The sequence below is a fragment of the Vulpes vulpes genome, chromosome 3 (assembly GCF_048418805.1).
Source record: "Vulpes vulpes isolate BD-2025 chromosome 3, VulVul3, whole genome shotgun sequence".
Lineage (NCBI taxonomy): Eukaryota > Metazoa > Chordata > Mammalia > Carnivora > Canidae > Vulpes > Vulpes vulpes.
In genome coordinates this window covers 138623299-138629087 of record NC_132782.1, presented here as the reverse complement: position 1 = coordinate 138629087, position 5789 = coordinate 138623299, and the positions used below count along the sequence as shown (strand labels likewise).

Below are 5789 nucleotides of genomic sequence, written 5' to 3'. Positions count from 1 at the left end.
GGTTGCATGCAGGCGCACTTATCACATACCAGATGCTGTGCTAACAATTGTACATATATTATCTAATTTAATGCTTATCACAACCCTATAAACTAGGTATTATTATTATTATCTTCGTGTTACATATAAGCGAGTAGAAGCTGGAAAGGGTTAAATAACTTGCCCAAAGTGGCACAGCTAATAAGGAGGAAGAATTAGCATTTAAACTCAGATCTGGGTGACCCCTGGGTGGCTCAGTGGTTGAGTGTCGCCTTTGGTTCAGGACATGATCCTGGGGTCCTGGGATCAAGTCCCACATCAGGCTCCCCATAGGGAGCCTGCTTCTCCCTCTGCTTGTGTCTCTGCCTATCTTTCTCTCTCTCTCTCTCTCTCTCTCTCTCTCTCTCTCGAATAAATAAATAAGATCTCTTTAAAATAAATAAATAAATAAATAATAATAAAAATAAACTCAGATCTGTCTTCCTCCAGAGTTTATTTATAGCAAATTCAGTAAAAATTTATGGTTTGGGTTATATGTTAACTTTTCAAAACTCTGATGTCATGAATATAACAAAAAGTACTGTTTCAAATAAAATATTAGAAAGTAAATAACCAAGGATATTGGCTTAGCAATCATTGCTCTAGAGCAAGTCCCTGCCCCAAATCCTTCCCATTCCTTAGCAGTCCTGGTGGTTCTTGCTCATTTGGCTTTCCTCTGGGCTACTGTCAATCTCTGCTCCACTTCTTGGTTAGATGCCTCTAACATCCTCAAGGCCTGTTTTCAATCTTGTTGGTCCTGCTTCTTAAAGCTTAAATGTGTTGCCTTTTAAAAAGTATTAATTTTACTGGAATGACTGGGTATCCACATGCAAAAAAAAAAAAAAAAAAAAAGGAATCTAGGCAGATCTTACACCCTTCACAAAAGTTAACTGAAAATGTGAAAATGGATCATAGACCTAAATGTCTTTTGCTGGCAGTCACCCCTGCATCGCCCAATGAGCTCATGAACAAAGTAGCCATGATGACAGAGATGAAGGTTGTGCAACATGGACTTCCACTCACTAAGACTTACCTGGCTATGACCACTGCTGAGTATCCAATCTATCAGCAGCAAGAACTAACACTGAGCCCTCTATATGATACCATTCCCCGGGGATGGTACCTGGTGGCAGGTTGATTATGTTGGACTGCTTCTATCACTTTCTTCTTACTGGCATAGACACTTAGTCTGGATACAGATTTGCATTCAACACTTCTACTAAAACTACCATCTGTAGACCTATAGGATGCTTTATCCACCATTAAGGTATTCCACACAGCATAACTTTTGGTCAAGGAAATCCACAACAAAAGAAGTGTGACAAGGGCACCATGCTCATGGAATTCATTGGTTTTATCACAATCCCCACCATCTGAAAGTAGCCACTTTAACAGAATACTGGAATGGCTTTTTGAAAATTTGGTTATGACACTGGCTAGGTGGCCATACCTTGTAGGGCTGGAGCAAGGTTCTCCAGAGACTGTATATGCTCTGAATTACTGTGAGGTATATGGTGTTATTTCTCCATAATCAAGGATTTATGGGTCCAAGAATCAAAGGATAGAAATGGAAAGACACCACTGATATGACCCCTAGTGCCCCACTAGCCAAAATTTTTGGTTCCTTTCCCCAGGACGTTATGCTTTGCTAGTTTAGAGGTCTTAATTCGAAAGGGAAGAATTCTTCCACCAGGAAACACACCATGATTTTAAGAAACTGGAAATTAAGACTGCTTTGCAACCACTTTGGACTCTTTCATGCCTCTAAATCAACAAAGAAGGGAGTTACTGTGTTAGTTGAGTGATTAATCCTGACTACCAAGGGGAAATTGGACTGCTACTCCATAGTGGAGGTAAGGAGCAGTATGTCTGAAATACAAGAGATCTCTTAGGACATCTTTTAGTATTACCATGTTCTGTGATTTATGGTCAATAGAGAACTACAATAATCCAATCCAGGTAGGACTACCAATGGCCCAGACCCATCAGGAATGAAGATTTGGGTCACTCCACCAAGTAAAGAACCAAGACTAGCTGAGGTGCTTTCTAAAGACAAAGGGAGGGGATCCCTGGATAGCTTAGTGGTTTAGTGCCTGCCTTTGGCCCAGGGCCTAATCCTGGAGACTTGGGATGGAGTCCCACATTGGGCTTCCTGCATGGAGCCTGTTTCTCCCTCTGCCTGTGTCTCTGCCCCTCTCTCTCTCTCTCTCTCTCTCTGTGTGTGTATGTGTGTCTCTCATGAATAAATAAAATCTTTTTAAAAAAAAATAAAGACAAAGGGACTACAGAATGGGTAGTGGAACAAGGTAGTTATAAATACCTGCTATGACCATGTGACCAGTTTTTAAAAATATGGACTTAATTGTTATGAGTATTCCCCCTTATTTTGTCATAAATATGCTTGTGTATGTGTATTGTGTATATATATTATCAAATGTCTCTAATTTCTTTTTTCTCTCATTGTCTGTTCATGACATATTATAGACTTATAAAATATTATTGATCTTACATCATAATTTATGTTATGGGATATGAAGGAAAAGAGTAACCATTATTTAAGGACATTATCTCCTTTATTGAGGAAGAGGTTAGTGCTTTTCAGTTGCAAGCAGAATAGTTGTATCATGTTAGGTGAAATTATGGCCTTATGTTGTCTTTATTTGGAGATTAAGTATGATTTAACGTAATGTATATGGCTGACAAGTTGACAAGGGGTGGACTTGCGATGGTTAATTTTATGGGTAAACATTTTTTTTACTATTTTACTTTTTCATGAAAGACACACAGAGAGAGGCAGAGACATAGGCAGAGGGGAAAAGCAGGCTCCTTGCAGGGACCCCGATGAGGGACTCAATCCCAGGACCCCAGATCAGGCCATGAGCCAAAGGCAGACTCTCAACCGCTGAGCCACCCAGGCATCCCTATGGGTAAACTTCTGATAGTTAATTTCATGTGTCAACCTGACTGGACCAAGCGATCCTCAAATGGTTGTTAAAACATTATTTCTGGGTAGGCATGTAAGGGTGTTTCTAGATGAGATTAAATTTAAATTGGTAGACTGAGTAAAGCAGATTACCCTCCTCAATGTGGGCAAGACTCATATAACGTGTTGGTGGCCTGAACAGAACAAAGGCAAGGTATAGGAGATTTTTCTCTCTATAGTTGACTGTGTGAGCCAACTCATTGGTATTTTCCTTTCAAACTGGGATTTGCATCATGGCTTTCCTGGTTTTCAGGCCTTTGGAACTACACCACCAGTTTTCCTGTGTTTCCAGTTGCAAACAAAGATCATGGGACTTTTCCATAATTGTGTGAGCCAATTCCTTCATATTTTAATTAATTAGTGTAACATGCACATGCATACACTCTGTTTCTCCGGAAAAACTCAACTATTGGGGCGGGTAATTTTCTTCAGGATGTAAATTATTTTCAAATTCAAATATCCATCTGGCTTTTAATCCTTTTCAAGGACTATCTTCTCACTTTTTTTCCTTCAGCAGTGTCTGGATATAAAGGAAGTGTCTGGATACAAAGGAAATATCTATCAAATTCTAGCAACCTTAAATTTTCTGTTTTAATTGCTTCATCTTTATTAGTTTTTAAGAAGTTAAAAAGGACCACAAACTTTACTAAAAGTAAGTAAGGTAACATATAATATATACAGATGGCACATGGTGCCAATTTTATTTGCAGATATTACAGTACTGCAACTCATGTTTACAAGTTACACCTTTGCCACAGCCTTGGCTAAATCTTGAACTATCGCAGAATTTAGCTGTGCCAGAGTGCTGATCTTAGTATGCTTAGATGTGGCCTACTTGCTTTTGATGGTCATATGCTTTGTAAGCCTATGATTCACCATGACTATATTCTTAGCCAGGTGTTGCATAACATTTAGAAGAGATTCTTCAGTGTATGACAGATAATATTGTAGAGTTGGTGTCCATTCACCATTATCGAGAATTTTCAGCACTAAGCAAAAAGATCCTGCTGCAATCTGAGGAGGAAAGGGCACCATATCATAATCCAACATAGATAGTTCCATCAGGTATTTGGCCAAAGTATGTTGCTCAGCATCAACCTCTGCAATCTTAGCTGCTCTCCAAAGGAAATGCAGGCTTAGACGGCAGCACAGACCAAAATTTAAAGATCTTAAATCTTCATTTCCATCTGCCTGATCTGGTGTTTAAGTATTTTCAGTCACAAAGGCAAAGTCACCAATTTCTGGAGGGTACATCTCTTCATTTTTGCTTGCAATAAACATGGCAGTGACACCAACCAGCTACAGCATCTTCTTGGGCACACAGTTATTCTGCATGAACCGATCTATAATGGAAAGGGTCATGTAATGGTCTCCTGCAGTAACCTGAATTTCATTTGAACCTGTACTAGCCAATTAGGATGGCTCTCATGTTTCCAGTGACTTTACGACCCAGTAGGTATTTTGGTTTGACTGCTTGTTCTTCCTCAAGTTGTCTCAGATAAGCATAAATATCTTTCACATATTCATTACAAAGGTTTGGATCAGCTCCATCTTCTGCATTCACACGATTCACTGCAGGAATTACATCAGAGAAAGCCTGACAGAAGTATTCTTCTGCAGGGGCACATCCAGATGTTTCCATTGGGCTTGGAGAGGGAGTATCAACCAAAACAGGCTCGGAGAAAGTTTTTCTTCTTTAATGGGCTCAGGTTCCGGCTCTGGTTCTGGCACAGGTACAGGCACAGTCTCGGGTGCCTTCTCCAGAGATTTTGGTATTTTTTTAGCAATGACTTTTCCAGGAACCGAAGTTTTTGCTTCCTTTTTCAGAGGCAATTTGGCCTGTGGTTGTTCTCTGACTTTGTAACCAATGTCTCCAAAAGCAATTCTTGGCCTCAGTCGGGGCTTGGAGGCTATAGCAGTGGCCAGAGGCATGCGCTTTGCGCCTGCCATACTGATCTTCGCCGTATTTTCAACAATAGTTGTGTTGCTGGTGACCCAGAGCGCCATTGGCTTCCTCTCCACCAGGTGGCAGCTCAGTGGGGGAGAAGCAGACCACGGGAGCCACCTGCGAGGGGACCTGAACCCTCCACAGATAAACAGCCCTTCCTCCGCGGCACACCCTCATTGCCTCATCTTTAAAACAGAGGCAATAACACTACTAAACCCATAGATTGTTATCAGAGTTAAATAGATAAAGCATGTAAATGCTTAGAACAGGTTCTAAAACATAGTAGATGCTCAGTAAATGTTAGCCATTATCACTGTAGTGGAAGAGGGGGCTTCTGGTTCTCCTTACTTACTTCTGCTGATGGTGTAGCTTGTCACCTGATATCTGGAAGTGAGTAGGACTGGATTAATATCCCAGGCATCACTGGCTCTCATAGGCTTGATGGTTCTTTGAGACTCAGCTGAATCCCCATCTGGTCTCCCTATTTTGGGTGGTCTATCTGTGGCTCTTGCTTACAAGGTTTCCTGGCATCCTGCTGCAGAGGCTCCCTTGTTGATATATTGACTTTTTGATTGACAAGTATTTTCTGTGCTTCTGAGGAACTGATGTCATATTCTGCATTTTGCTCTGTTCACCATTTATCTTTTATAATGTCTATGCTCTTGTCATATAGGCTTTGGCTTTGATGATCCAAACTAAATCTTTTTAGAAATCAAAACAAAAACTTTCCTCTGAAGTCCTAGCCCTTAAGAATCAAAAGTGCTTTGGTTTCAGAATGTGGTGCCTGCTGAGTGTTTTAAAAATTCCACTTAGCATTTCTACACACTTCTTTGGTGTAGA

The 5789-nt window shown here is 40.5% G+C and overlaps 1 pseudogene; it reads right to left on the bottom strand.

Annotated features, from left to right (window-relative positions):
- Positions 1-3666: 3666 nt before the first annotated feature.
- LOC112924411 (G2/mitotic-specific cyclin-B1 pseudogene) lies at positions 3667-5331 on the bottom strand (annotated as a pseudogene).
- Positions 5332-5789: the final 458 nt, after the last annotated feature.